The sequence below is a fragment of the Girardinichthys multiradiatus genome, chromosome 14 (assembly GCF_021462225.1).
Source record: "Girardinichthys multiradiatus isolate DD_20200921_A chromosome 14, DD_fGirMul_XY1, whole genome shotgun sequence".
Taxonomy (NCBI): Eukaryota; Metazoa; Chordata; class Actinopteri; order Cyprinodontiformes; family Goodeidae; genus Girardinichthys; species Girardinichthys multiradiatus.
In genome coordinates, this window is record NC_061807.1 from 13,288,742 (window position 1) to 13,306,440 (window position 17,699).

Sequence of the window (17,699 nt, forward strand, 5' to 3'; positions counted from 1 at the left end):
ATGATGAGCAGCAGGATCCTGCAGATCATCTTCTCCCTGTGAGAGGAGACAGAGGAGAAGAGTCAGCAACACATCAGCTCCAACATCTCTAGGAGGCAACAAGGAACATCTGTGCTGCTGCTTCTCCACATTGAGAGGAGCCAGTTGCGGTGGCTCGGGCATCTATATCGGATGCCTCCTGGATGCCTTCCTAGGACACGCTAGAGGGACTATGTCTCTCGGCTGGCCTGGGAACGCCTTGGGCTCCCCCCGGAGGAGCTGGAGGAGGTGTCTGGGGAGAGGGACGACTGGGTGTCTCTGCTGAGTCTGCTGCCCCCACGACTCGGTCCTGAATAAGCGGAAGACGAGGAGTACAAGTACGTCGAAAATGCTATAATCTTGTGCTATAAAATGAATATGCATATAAGTTTCAACCAGTCTATAAAAAGGATAATTCACACAAAGTCCAGACCCTGAAGACTCCAGCTGTAACTGGTGGGCAGCACTAGAGGTAACTGAGCAATCAGTGATCCAAACATACATTTATCTCCTTTTATAAAAGTCTCAGAACAAAATAAACCAATTTAAGATGTGTACACCACAATACAATAGAGACACCAAGGTTCAGAACAGCCAATAAACTGACCATTATTAGATAAATGTATGGATGGATTAATTTAAAAGAAGTAGAAACTTACTTTTCTGTACTGTTACTTCGAATCCAGCAGACGTTTGTCACTCTGAGTTCTTGTCAACCAGATTTATACCTGACGGAAAAGAAAGTGAAACATTGCAGACTATAAAAACAAGTAATTTAAGCTGATGAACAAAAAGTAATGTCAGGACTTGGATTATGTACCTGTGAGCTCATCAACCTGTGTTTAACTTTTAACCCCCCCTTATTCCTTGTTTCTCCGTTAGAAATGGGCTAAAACAGTATGTATTTTATTTATAATTTATAATAGTATAAAATGCTCTAACTGCTCTGATAGCAGTTAGAAATTCCCATCTAGAAAACCCAGTTTAGACTTTATAAATCCCTTCAGGTACTTTCCTGAAACACTTGACAACTTGGGGATGTACCTGTTGATGCTGCTAGTCCTGCCTTATCCTACAATACAGAGAAGCTGTTCTGACTTATCAAGATGAGGAATTATGGAGAAAATAGTTTAGGCTCCAAACCCTAAATCAAATAATTATTATCGTTTCTTATTATCATTGTAGAATATAAACTATCTATGTGTGTAATATAAACTATCTATGTGTGTAACTGGAATGTGTGGAAATGGGGGGTCAACCTTAAGGAGTGAAGCATAGAAGGGGCCTAGGGAGTGAGAAGTATAGAGAGTGCAAGGTCATAAATTAGAAGAGGACAGGGAAGGCCAGAGACAGGGGAGGATGAGTTGCATGTTACAATCAGAAGTATTCCTTATTTGGACTGTTATGTTATGTTATACATGTGTGACATGATATATGTATATGTTGAACACACCCTTGAGACTGAATAAAACGAGCTGAAAGCAAGAGTTGATTAGAGTTGGGTTTGCAGCTGCTTGGCACTCCATCTCTCACTCTGCAGAGGTGAACATAAGTAGATTGTACTTGTGTTTATTTGACACTTTGAAACCTGTAACCAAATCAACGGACCCGGGGAAGCAGAGACGGCTTCAACATCATGCATCTTTACCCTGAGTTTGCTGTTTTAATCTCTAAACTGGGTGAATTAGAATCTCTTGTTATTGTTGAAAAGACTTTTAAACATGTTCTGTGAACAAGCACCAGGCAGTAGTTTTATGGCTTCAGCATTGGCATCACTAACACAGTTAATGTCGGTTCTGCTATGATCATTAAATTGGATTTACGTTTCAGAAAGGGAAATATTTATTTCCATCTAAACACTCCTTTCTTCCTTGAATCTGTTTTATAGATTAAAGTGTTGCACAGGTTGATGAACAATGAGGTTAAATAGAGATTGAAATGTCGAAGGTTTCCTGATGTTATAACTATATGGTCTCTGGTTTTGAGTTCATCATATTTATTGATTATTGTTTGGTTCTTCAAGTTATTTGTCTGTTCAGACCATCAGTTTTTACTGTTTTCTTGTGTTTTGTTTCTGCCTGTTTTTTACTTATTTTATGGCACAAGTGGACTTTATTCACAGAGTTTAGAGGCCAAGTCGGCTAGAGAGAAGAGGAAATGACCTGCAGCAAAGGTCAAAGGTTGGGAATGAAATCAAAGATGGATGCATTGATGATTAATAGCCTAAGTTTATGGGGCACCTTCTCTACCGCTAAGCCATGTGGTACCATTTATCTGGTCCCATTCCACCAACCATCTCTACAGAACCTTTGATCCATTCAGTTTGTTTCAGTAATTGGAGTGGGACCTAGTGGGAACCTAGTTCAGGGCTTTCTGGTTACAAGTTGGAAAACATTGTAATTCCTAACAGCTGTGATGCTAACCGCCGTTAGCAACACAAGCAGATAAAGCACCTCTCTACATTTAATGTGTTTAATCACTGAAGGAATGTGGTCATCAATACAGGTTTAGAGTATTAGGTTTTCCACTTATATTGTATGAGAGGTTTCAGTGTCACAAAGAGGAAAAGGGGGGCTAACACATAACAGATCAGTAAATATCAACAAACGGCAAAACCAAGATGTGCTTCTGTTTGAATAAATGTACTGACTGGACTATAGCTCAGCAGAAATATTATAGGATGTTCAACACCAGAGATGCTCAAAATGTTTCTGAATTTTAATTTCTAAAATTATTACAAATAAAATAAATGGGGCTTATGGAAATAAAGTTGGTTTCTTTAAAATCTTCATGATGTCTTAAAGCAAAATTATTGCAACAATTTACCAAATAAAAATGTGTCACACGTCTGTAAAAACAATGTTTTAATGCTGATGAAGTCAGAGTTAATGTAATAAACATTTAATTACTTTTGGAGTTAAGAAATACAAAAGAATCATAAAGTATGTCAGCTGAGCTGGACTCTTCTTTCTGTTCCTGATGTTCTTCTTGGATTAGAGATGAAGCTGCAGATCTTTAAACTTCATGATCACACAGTTGCAACACATGAAGATACCTGATGTTTGCTGGAATGGACTCAGATTTCAGAGACAGATGGATTAAAATGCTGAATGTGGAAAGAACAGAATAAAACAAAACAAATATGTGCAGCAACATCAACAGTTACTTTACTACAAGTGGTAAATACAGCAAAACCTTAGAGTTGTTTAAGATCCACTAAATACACATCTCCTCATTCTTGTTTATACGTATGTCCACTAATTCATCTGAATCCTTGGTCAGATCTGTAGGATTCACAAGACACTGAAGTGAACACGGACTGAACCACGACACACAAAATAGATCCATTACACACAATAAATGACACAAACCTTTGCATTTTCCTCCAAGTGATCCAAGGAAAACCAGGACTGCACAAACTACCAAGAGAAGTGTTGTAACCAGTATGGCGTCCGTTGTTGACATGGTAACAGCTGGGCCACCTAAAGTCTGTATGTGTTCCGGCTTTGGTGTGGTCAGAGACACAGAACTGTCTCCATGAGACGTTTTGGTCACGTTGAGGACAAAGTTTACTGTAGAAGAAATCAGTTTTATGATAAACAACAGATATCAGATTTAATGATCTGGATACAAAGAGAGAAATCTGCAGGATTACCTGAAGCCTTCAGCTCCCATCTCCTCAACATCTGGTTATACCCAGCAACCAGATCACAGCGGTAACTTCCAGAGTCTTCAGTCCTGAGTCTGGACAGATGGAGTCTCAGTCGTCCTTCTCTCAGAGCGTCCCTGTCACAATGAACTCGTCCTGAAAACCGCCCGTCCTGAGACTCTGGGACCTCAGCTCCATTTAGCATTTCATACAGAACTTTAGGAGGACTCAGGAGGAGAAAACCGATCATGTTGGTGACAGACATGTTGGTTTGGGTCAGGCTGTCCCATCTGAGGGTGAAGTTGTCTTCTTCTTCCATTTCATGAACAGGTGGAGGTGTTTCATCAGTTAATGTTCCTGCAGAGAACAGAGAGACATCAATCATTTTAACTTTATTACTACAAGAAGATGTGATGTTCTGTTTCAAAGCTGTAAAGATGAACTCTGACTCTGTTTTTAATCTAGTTGAGATTAATGAGGCTGATTTCAGTCGACAGCTAATCCTTAGAAGATTATTTTAAATTAGACCTAACTATGAACAGAGTTCATGAGCTGAAATATATCTTTCACAGTGTTCTGGTCACTAAATGAGTGACCAACAAAAACTCCTTCTTCACTGCAGCAAATCCTGACTTGGTCTAAAATATAGAAACTCACCCTTAAAAGTGGAGGTCAGGTGAAGAAGGAGGAGGAATAAGTTCATTTTATTTATGTCAGAGGATCCAGAACTCAAACGTTGTTTCTGCAGGACAAACAGGAACATTTCAGTATTTTAGGAGAAATTTTAAAGAGAATAAAATTATTTATTATTAAAAAAGGTTAAGTTAAGATAAGTTCTGAGGTCTATCCACCATCATTAGTAGAAAGTCCAGTAGAACTGGGTCACAGTTTCTGGATGTTCTGATTAGTGAGGCCGGTACAGTATCATTAGTTCCCATATCTAAACCTTTTCTAAAAGTCTTTAGTTTAAGATTTGGTTTATTTCCAACAGACTGAAGAAAACAGGAGATGCTGTCATCATTGGTTCTGTTGGGTCCAATATTACTGAAGCTGTGAAGATGTGAATCTTTGTTTCCACGCCAACAGAGGAGCTGCATCTCAGACTAGGAAGGTTTTGGTGGAATATCATGAAAACTGCCTCACAGAAAATGCAGCAACAAATAAAGGATCTGTGTTAAAACCAGAGAAGTGACGTCAGATGGAGGCAGCAGCATCTTCAACACTGCAGCTCCGTAAAGTAGCAACAAACCCAGAACGAGTCATATTTACAGGAATGAACTACTTTCTCCTCTCAGTTGGAAGAGAATCAGTGAACTGTTGTGGTCGGATGTTTTGAATACTCCACCTGCAGTGTTTCCAGCAACCGTCAGACCTGTTGGTTTGTTTCTATTTCTCAGTCAGCTTCATCCAGGACCCAAGAGCTCGTCTTCACGTGCATCAAAGTGGACAAACAGGTGAGACTGCAGTTCTTAGATAAATTAGAGAGACATTAGATTTTACATTTGTGTGTCAATAAAAACAAGTGACAGATTCTTACTGAGAGTTTAAAGAAAACTAAAAGCTGATTTTCTTTGTAAGCTCAGCTCTTATTCATTGATTGTTTATAATTTTATTTTCAGAACATATAGAAGTCATTTTTATTAAGATGTTAGAAACTGTTTTTAGTTTGTGTCAAATGATCCTGTCTGTTAGAAATTCACTTCAGAAAAAGTAAAAAAAAAAAACTTCTGAAAACAACCAGGTGGGGATTTTCCAGTAAAATGAAAGCAAATCCAATTTATTATTTTTAAATCTATTTGAAAATGAAAATAATGAACAAAGCATAGACTATTTGATTTATGAGGATGTGGTAAAAAGTACATTTATGTAGCTCTTTTCCAGTCATACTAGCCACTCAAAGCTCTTTACACTAGAGGTTGTTCAGCTGTTGCATCAGTGATTGTTTGTAAACAATAAGAGCAAATGGTAATTAATAAACTGAACAATAATGACCCAGACTATAAAAGTGACACATTAGTTTCAGATACTCAATAGTTTGTGGGCGAGCAGCAAGTTGTTCCTCTTCACAGTGATTAGAAGTAATATTTGTTATTGTAGAGATGAACACAAACTGACCGCGGCTTCATCTCTTTCTGAATCAGGAGGTTCCTGTAGATCAGAGGATTTTTTTCAGCTGTTGCATCAGAGTCACACGTGACTGAGACCAAGAACAAGGAAACAGTCGTGTTTACTTTAACACCATCAGGGCCATAACCCTCATGTTACTAACTCATATGTTTAAAGTCATTTCTTCACTTTTATCAGTTTTGTAGGTCCTGAGTCAAACAAACACTAAACATTTTAACTAAATACTTTTAAATCCTTTTTTTCAAATCTACATGTTATTTGTTTTGAACATATGAAATTAATATTTGGATCATTTCAATACAATTAAATATCAAGGAGGCTTAATGTGAAATGTTGATCGATCAGAAACAAATATTGTTTTGATTATTTCATTCTAAACTAAACTTCTCTGCACTAACACCATCTCTAACGTGAACCGTGCTGAGGAGAGGTTTTGGTGGGCGTTGAGGATAACATCCATGTGTGAGAGAACAAAGGGTTAACTTGCAGCTAACCTCCGTAGCAGTGGGGAAGGGTGGCTCTTAGACGGCCGGGCCGAACTGCACGCAGAGCGGCGTGCTGAGTTGCAGTCCTGTTGTCCTTCCTTCAGACCAGGAAAACTGCTCCACTCAGCGTTGTAGAGACTCTGCTGGGAACTCTCTGGACACAGTTTGCTTCTGTTCACCTCAGAAAGAAAGTCAAGCCACGCTTGTACCTTAATTATGTCCTTGTGTGAATGAATGTTGGATACACAAAGGCAATTCATTGTTACTTAACTTTGTGCACATGATCACGGGATTGTATGACACTGTTGGATCCACTTTGAAGAGTTTTGTCTGCTTGCCAGCAAGAAGACCTCAGCACTTTTGTATCAGGTCCATGATGGTGTTGAGGTGTCAGAGTCTCAGGATCAACAGTTTTCAGGACGAGTCCAGAGTGACAAAGACGAACGAAGGACAAATCAGACTCCATGTTTCCAGACTGAGGACTGAATACTCTGGTCTGTATTGGTGTGATGTGAAGACTGATGGTGGCTACAACTTTAGAATATGTGAACTCACCGTTATTGGTGAGTTTGTGCTGCAAAACCCAGGGGTATGGGGTGGGAGGGTCAGAATCCCCTTCCAATCTTTGAAACACGTAGATTTGTTCCCACAATAAGTCATTTATTATTTACTTTTAAATAGAATTAAACACATTAACATATGGAATCAGACATGCACCATCTGCACCTGAAACATATTGATGCTTGTTGGTATTTGTTCCCTCTAGCCCTGTGCACAGTACAAAATATTTAAAAAGAAATGTTTTGTGAAATTGGCTGATTTTTACCTTAGAATACCTTATTTTTGTTGGAAAAATGTGATTGTTATGATGTTAAGATCTTTTATTCATTTAAACTTTCGGATTATATAGCATTAAAGTTCCATTACTTTGTTTACTAGCTGAACTTAGTATGTCCTTATATGTAGATTACGGTGTGACCTTCAAAAGACCGTTTTCAAAGGAGCTGACTCTGCACAGTGTTATCTGCCTAATGTTATCTCACCTAAGCTCTGAGAAAGAGCTCTTTGAATGTAGACCTTTGGAAAATGAATATTGAGGTTTCCTGAAGGCAGGGTGTAGCAGATAAATAGAGACACATTCTCTGTATTACTTTGTTATTATTACTTCTTGTTCAGTGTTTCTGATTGTCTGCAACTTTTACCTCCATGGTTAGAGCCAGTACAAGTGAACGCGACACAGAGCTGCTTTCAGGCAAAGGAGAACCACAACATCACACTGGAGTGGACCTTCACCACCAAATCTAACTCCTCTCCTTCCTCTGTCTACATCTTCTGGGAAAGTAAAGATCGGAGGCAATCAGTCTCCTTTAAATTATTCATGGGTGTTAAAGCTTCTTTGTACGTGGATAAAAAGTTTTCAGGATGAGTCCAGAGTGACAAAGATGCTCTCAGAGAAGGACGAATCAGACTCCATGTGTCCAGACTGAGGACTGAAGACTCTGGTTTGTACAAATGTCAAGTGAACACAGAATATGGACGGGGTTCTGCCAGCCTTCAACTGAACGTCACTGGTAAGTTTAACTAAAGTTACAATAATTCGTTTTTTAAAAAGGTTTATCCCTTTTACAATGAACGGGCTGTAGACATCCTGTTCTTGGAGAAATAACTACATAGTTTACCTGCACAGTGAAGAGAGTATAAATATTATTTATCTTTCTGATTTACCAACAGGAGCACAAAACACTGTGAAGTTAGACACTAAAACTACAGAAATATTGACATTCTGAGAAGAACTTCTGTTTATTCAAATATCAAGAACAAGAAGAAACTGATCTTAGGACCAACATTGTTCCAACACAGTTTGAACAACATTTAGATACATTAATGCAGATGGACACCACAGAAAAGCTTCCACTACCAAAACTTTGTGGAGAAAATCCTCAAAATGTTTTACATCATAGCAAAGTCACTCCTGACTGTCTTCTACTCCAGTGAACTGTTCTGATTTATTCTTGAAGAAGTTTTGGCAGAAACACAAAAAAATAGTAATTTCAGTTCATCTGAAACGTGGAGGCAGGACAGTCATGGTCTGGAGAAACATCTTGTTGGTCTACAGTTTATTTTTTATTGTTATGTCACCAGCATTTATTAAAGTATTGGGTAACTTTCCAAAAGGTACTTTTACCTTCTTGCAAGATAATTTAGGGTTTAAGAAACACAGACGTCATTACGATAAAACTGCATCAATAAAAAGCATCAATAATTTAACAAAATCAAACTGAAACATTCTGTTAAACTATTTTATGAAGTCAATTAATCTGACTTTATAAAAAGTTATGTTTCCACATATATTATTGTATGTTTTAATATGCTGAACAAACCAGAAAATGAGTTATTTGTGGATGAGATTCATTAAAACCTTTTTCTTAACTTCTTTCAGAAGCTCCTGCTGAGCTCCAAACTGAGAGACCGACTGTGAGACCTGAACCAGAGGGTGGAGTTAGCACCTTCTACCCTGCAGTGATAGTAGCTGTGGTTTTAGTTGTTATCTGTGTTCTTGTTCATGTGGTCAGAAAGAGGAGACGAAAGAGGCTGATAGAGACACAAAACTATGAATCTTTAATCCTTCAGGAGTCTGAGACTGTTAGGGTTTGAAAACTTTTGTATTGTTTATCTCTCATATGTCTGTACAAAGTGCTCTTTCTTCTTTCATGCCTTAGAATGGGGGACGGGGTAGAAGTGAGTTATGATTCTATTTACTCTCACTCACTTAAAACTGTGCACTTATATTTATATTATATTGTAGATATGTTTGTACTGTTTAATTTGTATTGTATTGCACCGACTACGCCAAAACAAATTCCTTGTATGTCCAAAAACGTACTTGGCAATAAAGCTTTTCTGATTCTGATTCTGATTCTGATCAGCAACATCTGGTGACTACCTGTACCAGTCTCCACTCCCTCTCTGCACATGCACCCTAACTCTTCTCACCCCACACACACACACACACATACACACACACTCACACACACACACACACACACACACACACCCTGAATGTTTGTTGAACTGTGTGTGAACCAGCATGTATAAATAAAGAGAAAGGGGTGCCAACACTTTGTAGATTTGCACTGCAGAGTGTTAGCTACCTCTTGCGCAAGAAGAACAGAGACCCTTTGTCATACTTCTTTCCTCTGAGTTGACTAATTAATACCTAACACAATGAATTTGCACCTTTCATTCAAGCTTCAGTTAACGCTTGTGGCCAAAGCTGTACCCCACAGGAAGTACTGTGTAAGACTGTACGGAGACCCTCTGCAGTAAGAGGTTTTTTTTATCAAAGCTTATCAGGTCTGACAGAGCTGTCTCCACATCAGAACAACTGAGACAGGTAACCGTAAAGGTAACCCTAAGAATACCACAGTGGCAGCAAGGATTGACCTCTGTGATGTGGTACCCCGCAGAGGTCATGACACTTGGTACAGAATGCAGATGTGTACATTTATGTCCGCACACCTGGGAGGCTAGCAATTGGAAAATGGTGTCCGGACTGGACTTATGTGTACTGGAATTCAAATCCAAAAGGTTCTGTCAACCCGAACTCTAACTATATTCCACAGGGCCTGCGGCAACACATCAGTTTGATTAGAGACAAGTCCACCCAACGAGCTGACACCACTAGATATAATAACCTGCAGCTAATATATCTGGAAGAGACCCACTGGGAGTGTTTCGAATTCAGTTTGTGGATCAACCTAAACCTCCTGATGAAGTTCTAGATAGTACTGGTGTTAGCACTTCTCCTAGCCCAACTACACCTCCTCAAGCATTGGTCACTTACTTAAATGTCTCATCACCTGAAGTAGTATTGCAGGTTGAAACCTGAATTTCTGACAAAAACACCTGGTTAGAATGGATAACATTTACTGCTAAAAGCACTAACATGACAGAGTGTATTGCCTGTTCATCAGCCAGACCACAACTTTTCACTACTCCTGCTCTCCCACGTGGTGTTCCAGATGAGTATAAGTTACCCAATCCTGTAGTCAATGGGTTGGAATCAATATTTCTTTGGATTACTCCAAACAAAAACGTTGATCGCATTAATTATGTCCATTACAATATGCAGCGCTTAGCAAACATCACAAGAGATGTAATGGTCGGCGTAACGGACCAATTATCCTCCAGTTCTATTATGTCTTGGCAAACCAGAATGGCTTTAGACATGTCGTTGGCTGAAAAGGGAGGTGTTTGTGCCATGTTTGGTCCTTTATGTTGTACGTTTATTCCAAATAACAGGTCCTGATGGTTCAGTAACCAGAGCTCTGGATGGATTCTGCACCCTGGCTCCCTGGTACCCTGACTCTGGTGCTGATTCTTTGTCTGATTGGTTTACTGCTACCTTTGGTAAAGGGAAGGGTTTTATTATTGCAGGTCATATCAGATTCCCCTCCTCACAGGTGAAGGGGAACTCTTGGATTGCTCTGATGAGTCTGAAAGTGACTCTCATGATGTTTTTTTTATATGTTTTATCAATGTTCAATTTCCATCTGTTCACATAATCTTCTTGATTGTAATGATGTAGATGTGTGTCGAACACACACGGTTGATGATTGGTGAATCATTATTTCATTTTATTATTATTATCTTTTTATTTTATTTTAATTGATTTTTGAGTGTTCTTATTCGTTCCTTAAAATGTTGTTGATTATATTAATTTCCCCCTACAAAGTTAGTTGATAGGTGTTTTATACACAACATTTTCCATCTAACAGAACATTTCTGCCCACACAGAGGTTGACAGTTATGGTAGTTTTGGAAGTTTTAATTTGTGATTTTTAGTAATCAGTTTTATTAATAATTTCTTCCTACCAATTCATACATTTTTATTTGTTTTTATTATTATTAAACATCTTTTTATTCATTTTTTATTACAAATTTTATTGTTGATTTTTATTATTAATCAATTCACTTTTATAATTACATTTTCTTCTACTTTCCTTCATTGTCATTCAGTAACATTTCTTTTATTGTTTTCTAAAGTGTTCGATAACATATAAAACTAGTTTCATTATAATTGAAGAGGGTGGATTGTTATGGAAATTTTTAGTGCCTTGCTTGATTTGCTCCTTGATACTCTACAGGAACTGACAAAAGTATTAGAACCCCTCAGTGTTGTTCCATTCTTCTCTTATATAGTCTTAGAGTTATGGTTTCTCAGCCTTCTTACACCTGTGTGAGATAATATGTATGCCACACTGTTAAGATTATTTCTGGGACCTCGTCTCTCTGGGTCTCATGAGAGTTACCTTGAAAACTGTTGTAGCTTATAGGAGAACCTTTCCTTTCTCTAGCGAGAACGATTTGGCAGCACTACTAAGCGCATCTCCAATGCTGTAAAAATCCTTCTCTCTTGCAAGATTAAAATAAAGCTGATTCTGAGTGACAATCATCGGTCTCTGTCTTGGTAAAAACTAATTTTTCTACAACAAAACTCTGATAATACGAGCATTTTACTAAACTAATGATTTATTCAGTCAAATCTACTAAAACACACCAGACATCAGGGAGATTTGAACAAAAAGTGTTCAAATGTTTCCTAAAATGATGTGAAATATGAAGTAGACTCCTCATCATCATGATCAATATTGATTTGATTTAGATTTCTCTTTTGTTCATTCACTGCATTTTGTTGATTGATGAAAATAAATTATTAAAACTTCCAGTTTTGAAAGCATTCTTTATTTACAGCATTTTTTCACGCCTAAAACATTTGCACAGTATTCGTTGATCCACGGTCTCAAACTGGTTACCTTCTCATCTCACCTGAGCTCCATCTCACCTTCATTAAATGGAGACAGTAGCGAGTAGCGCTGCTGCGCCCTCTAGTGGTGAAAAGTCACCAGAACAACAACATCAGAAACTGTCTCCAAATAAAGGAGACAGATTAAACGTTGTTTTGGTGGGATAAGAAAAACAAAACATTTTTAATATTGAAAGTCTGAATTTTTTTAATTAAATCGCTTCTTCTTTTGTTGCTGGGCTGAACTATTTTAATTTTGAATGATTAATTAATTCTTAAAAACTTGACCTGTTCTCTAAGTAAATGCATTCTTCAATTCTTCAAGGACTGTTTGTTGCTTAAATTACAGACAGTCAGAAACACGTCTGTTGTAAATGTTTGCTCAGAATTTGTTGGACTTTAGGACCGTCTTAAATGTATAACTTGGCTTTTTAAGTCAGAAACATAAATGTTAAAGTCAAATACGTCGAGATTCAGGAGTTGGTGGTTCATGATGTATGGATTTATCTTCATTAAAAAAACAGAGTTTAACAAATGTGAATTATATTTATGTTTGCAATTAAAGCTAATATTAATGTTTGGCCTGTCAGCAAGTCACTAAAACACTTAGAAACTACTTTCACTTCTGGCATTTAACAATTTATAAATTGCTCTCCTTAAGTTGCGCTGCCAACCTGGACTTTGGTGCTTTATGTACTGTAAAAGTAGTCATTTTAACGCAAAATTTAGTTAATGTTTTTAATCATCCTCATTGTTTACATTCTGTCATTTTTCTGTGTATTTAAGGATTATTATAAATATTTATAGAATAGTACAAAAATAAGGATTTTTATAAATACCTAAAGAATAATTAGGAACTCAATCAACTAAAAAGCCTTGTTCTTCATTTAGCTGGTCAGTCACATTTTAAACTGTAGCATAGAGTAGGTGTCATAAAAACACAGCAATCCAGTTAATTATGAATATTTTAACTCGATAAATATGGCTTTGATTAATAAGGATTATTACCTGAGCTTAAGATGTGAAATATCACCAATGTCTCAGTTGTAGACCTCAAAGTAGTAAAACACTTTTTGTCCTCAAAAGGGCACCATCAATCAAGAGGGACCAAAACTGACCTGTAGTTACACTACAGGTCAGTTTTGGTCAGTTGTTCCAGGAAAACATTTAAATAAGCTAGTTTTTTAAGCAGTTAACTATTTCTGTTCTTTCCTTAAACTGCATCAAGATGTTTCTGTAATCCAGTTTCCCTCTTTTTCAGATCTTATTGTGTCTTATCAGACAGTAAATGTTTTCCTCTGCAGCTAATCTCCAGATTTTATCTTAGATTTCTGGAGTTTTGCCCCTTATGTTTGGGCGAGATCGTAAAAGTTACGTTTTCTCCTGAACAGATATTTATAATCATAAGAAAGATTTTGAAATTTCTTTCACTTCCATCTGATTAAGGGCTCCAAATTAGAGAAAAAAAGAAATATCTACACAGAATCAAATAAATTAATTACCTGAGGGGATCAGTTGGTCATTTATATAATAAACTAATCACTTTATTTCCTGAGTTGCCAAAACAGTCAGTCAGTCAGTCATTTTCTACCGCTTATTCCATAGTGGGTCGCGGGGGAGCTGGTGGCTGTCTCCAGCAGTCTATGGGCGGGAGGCGGGGTGAGTTGCCAAAACATTAATATTATTTCCAGTCAGCTGCAACATGTTGGCTAAAGTAAAATATTCTTTTACCTCTCCATCTACAAGGGCTATGAATAATTTAGGGATTAACACGTGGAGTGATATATTTCTGTTTTCTTTTATATTATTGCTTTCAGCTAATGAAAACTGAAGTTCAGTTTCTCAGAAAATTACAACATCACATAAGACTAACATGAAATGGCTTAGCGAGACAAAATTGTTATGTTATATCCTATACAATCATGGAAGAAAACGGCTTGCTTGACAGCTGTCCAGCTTACAGTCACTGTGACCCTCCACATGAAAGATCAGCTATAAGGGAAAGTTCACAGGGTGCTGCATCCAAGCACTTGAATGGAAAGTTGAGTGGAAGGAAAAGGTATGGCAACATTATGCACAAGAGCCTTGAGATACACTATATTGTCAACAGTATTTGTCTCCTTTTACATGTACATAGAATTTTGATGAAATCATATTCTTAATCTGTAAGGTCCAATTTGTTGAAAAAAACAACTGTAACTATTCAGTGAACATCTTCCACAATGTTTAGGAGTGTGTTCATAGTTAGATGAGTAAACCAGAATTACAGCCGCCGCAGAGTTCCTGCAGAGAAAATCAAGCTGCAGGTTTAGTTTCTGTTCTTATAGTAGTAACTTTATTTCATGATGTTGAAGCTGAAAGTGTTTCTATCAGCGATGTTTGGTGACCATATTCACTATATATATTGATAACTGGCAAACATTTTGGGGAAAACCTGATCTGATCAGGAGAGACGGCATCCATCCCACTTTGGATGGAGCTGCTCTTCTTTCTAGGAATCTGGCCGAATTTATTATTTCTCCAAAACTCTGACAACCCAGGGTTCAGACCAGGAAGCAGGGTCGTAGTTTAATACTCCTCTCTGTAGCTTTTGTACTGCTACCCAGCCATTACCCTATTAAGACAGTGTCTCGCCCACGGCCGAAATTGAATAGATTAAAAAATAATCTAAAAGGAGGAAATCATGAAAATCTCATAAAAATAAACACAACTCAGACTGAAAAGAAAAATAAAACAATTAAATGTGGCCTACTGAACATCTCTTCAAAGACATTGCTAGTTAGTGACCTGATTTCTGACAATCAGATTGATTTATTTTGCCTCACAGAAACCTGGCTGCAGCAAGAGGATTATGTTACAGTCAACTCCTACTAATTATTTAAATATTCACATTCCTCAAAATACTGGGTGCGGAGGAAGAGTAGCAACCATCTTTCAGTCCGATTTATTGATTAGTCCCAGACCAATCAATAGCTACAACTCTTTTGAATATTTAATCCTTAGTTTTCTTCATCTAAACCTCTTCTGTATGTTGTTTTGTACTGTCCACCAGGCCCTTACTCTCAATTTTTAGATCAGTTCTCAGACCTTTTATCTGATTTAGTGTTAAATACAGATAAAGTTATTATAGTGGGGGATTTTAACATTCATGTTGACGCTGAAAGTGATAGCCTAAATATAGCGTTTAATGCTATCTTAGACTCAATTGGCTTTGCTCAAAACATTAACAAACCTACCCACCTTTGTCTTCATTCTCTGGACCTTGTGCTGACATATGGCATTGAGTGTAAAGACATAACAATATTCTCTCATAACCCTGTCCTGTCTGACCATTTCTTCATAACCTTTGAGTTTAATTTAACTGAGTACTCCACACATGAAAGAAAATTTCATTATAGTAGATCATTATCAGACAATGCTGTAACAACCTTAAAAGAATCTGTTCTACTTTTAATTTCCTCATTATCACAGAAAAACACAGTGGAGGGCAATGATTTTGTTTCTTCCCCTTCACAAATTGATTCTCTTGTTCATAGTGTTACTTCATCATTGTGTGATGCATTAGACAATGCAGCCCCCTTGAAAAAGAAGGTAATCATTAATAGGAGACTAGCTCCTTGGTTTAATTCAGAGCTGCGTACATTAAAGCACAATGTTAGAAAATTGGAGAGAAAATGGCGCTCTACACACCTAGAGGATTCCTACTTAATCTGGAAAAATAGCCTACTGTTGTATAAAAAGACACTTCGCCAAGCTAGAACAGCTTATTTCTCATCATTAATAGAAGACAACAAGAATAATCCTAGATTTCTCTTTAGTACAGTTGCTAAACTTACACAGAGGCATAGCTCTGTTGAGTCATCCATTCCCTTAGCTCTTAGCAGCCATTCTTCTTAAATAAAATTGATTCTATTAAAAATAAAATCTTTGACTTACTCCCGAAGATGATTACTTCATCCTCAGCAAGTGAGACAACATTGGAAATAAATATAGAACATGATTTGTGTTTGGACAGTTTTGATCCTGTGAAGCTTCCTGCGTTATCAGAAATATTAGCTTCATCTAAACCTTCAACTTGTATGTTAGACCCAATCCCAACCAAATTATTTAAGGAAGTGTTCCCTCTGATTACCAGCCCCATTTTAGGTATGATTAACCTATCTTTAGTAAATGGATACGTACCACAGGCTTTTAAGATAGCTGTAATTAAACCTTTACTTAAGAAACCTTCGTTTGATCGAGATGACTTCATAAATGACAGACCTACAGGGGTTGGACAATGAAACTGAAACACCTGGTTTTAGACCACAACAATTTATTAGTATGGTGTAGGGCCTCCTTTTGCGGCCAATACAATGTCAATTCATCTTGGGAATGACATATACAAGTCCTGCACAGTGGTCAGAGGGATTTTAAGCCATTCTTCTTGCAGGATAGTGGCCAGGTCACTACGTGATACTGGTGGAGGAAAATGTTTCCTGACTCGCTCCTCCAAAACACCCCAAAGTGGCTCAATAATATTTAGATCTGGTGACTGTGCAGGCCATGGGAGATGTTCAACTTCACTTTCATGTTCATCAAACCAATCTTTCACCAGTCTTGCTGTGTGTATTGGTGCATTGTCATCCTGATACACGGCACCGCCTTCAGGATACAATGTTTGAACCATTGGATGCACATGGTCCTCAAGAATGGTTCAGTAGTCCTTGGCAGTGACGCGTCCATCTAGCACAAGTATTGGGCCAAGGGAATGCCATGATATGGCAGCCCAAACCATCACTGATCCACCCCCATGCTTCACTCTGGGCATGCAACAGTCTGGGTGGTACGCTTCTTTGGGGCTTCTCCACACCGTAACTCTCCCGGATGTGGGGAAAACAGTAAAGGTGGACTCATCAGAGAACAATACATGTTTCACATTGTCTACAGCCCAAGATTTGCGCTCCTTGCACCATTGAAACCGACGTTTGGCATTGGCATGAGTGACCAAAGGTTTGGCTATAGCAGCCCGGCCGTGTATATTGACCCTGTGGAGCTCCCGACGGACAGTTTTGGTGGAAACAGGAGAGTTGAGGTGCACATTTAATTCTGTTGGATGTGGTTCCTCCTTCTTGGTGGTATGCTGACATTACCCTGGATACCGTGGCTCTTGATACATCACAAAGACTTGCTGTCTTGGTCACAGATGCGCCAGCAAGACGTGCACCAACAATTTGTCATTTTTTGAACTCTGGTATGTCACCCATAATGTTGTGTGCACTGGCTACCAGGCTGGTCCAATTTAGCCATGAAACCTCCCACACTAAAATGACAGGTGTTTCAGTTTCATTGTCCAACCCCTGTACATATATATATATATATATATATATATATATATATATATATATATATATATATATATATATATATATTACGCATGTTTTGATCAATATTTTAACCAAGTTAATCTACATTCCCGTGTTTTTCCACCAGGCTATTATTCTCACTCCAGGAGAAGAATCCCTCTCTAAGAATGTTTTGTCATGTTCTTCAGCAGATTGTCTCAATAACTGCTATAAAACCAGTTTGCATCATTGTTTCTGGTTCTGAAACAGGTTCTAAAGATGTATGCTAG

At 37.8% G+C, this 17,699-nt stretch overlaps 1 protein-coding gene across 1 annotated transcript in view; it reads left to right on the forward strand.

Moving 5' to 3' along the window:
* Positions 1-17,699, forward strand: part of LOC124881044 — a 196,073-nt gene that overhangs the window by 144,072 nt on the left and 34,302 nt on the right. The gene's annotated exons all lie outside the window — the stretch shown is intronic.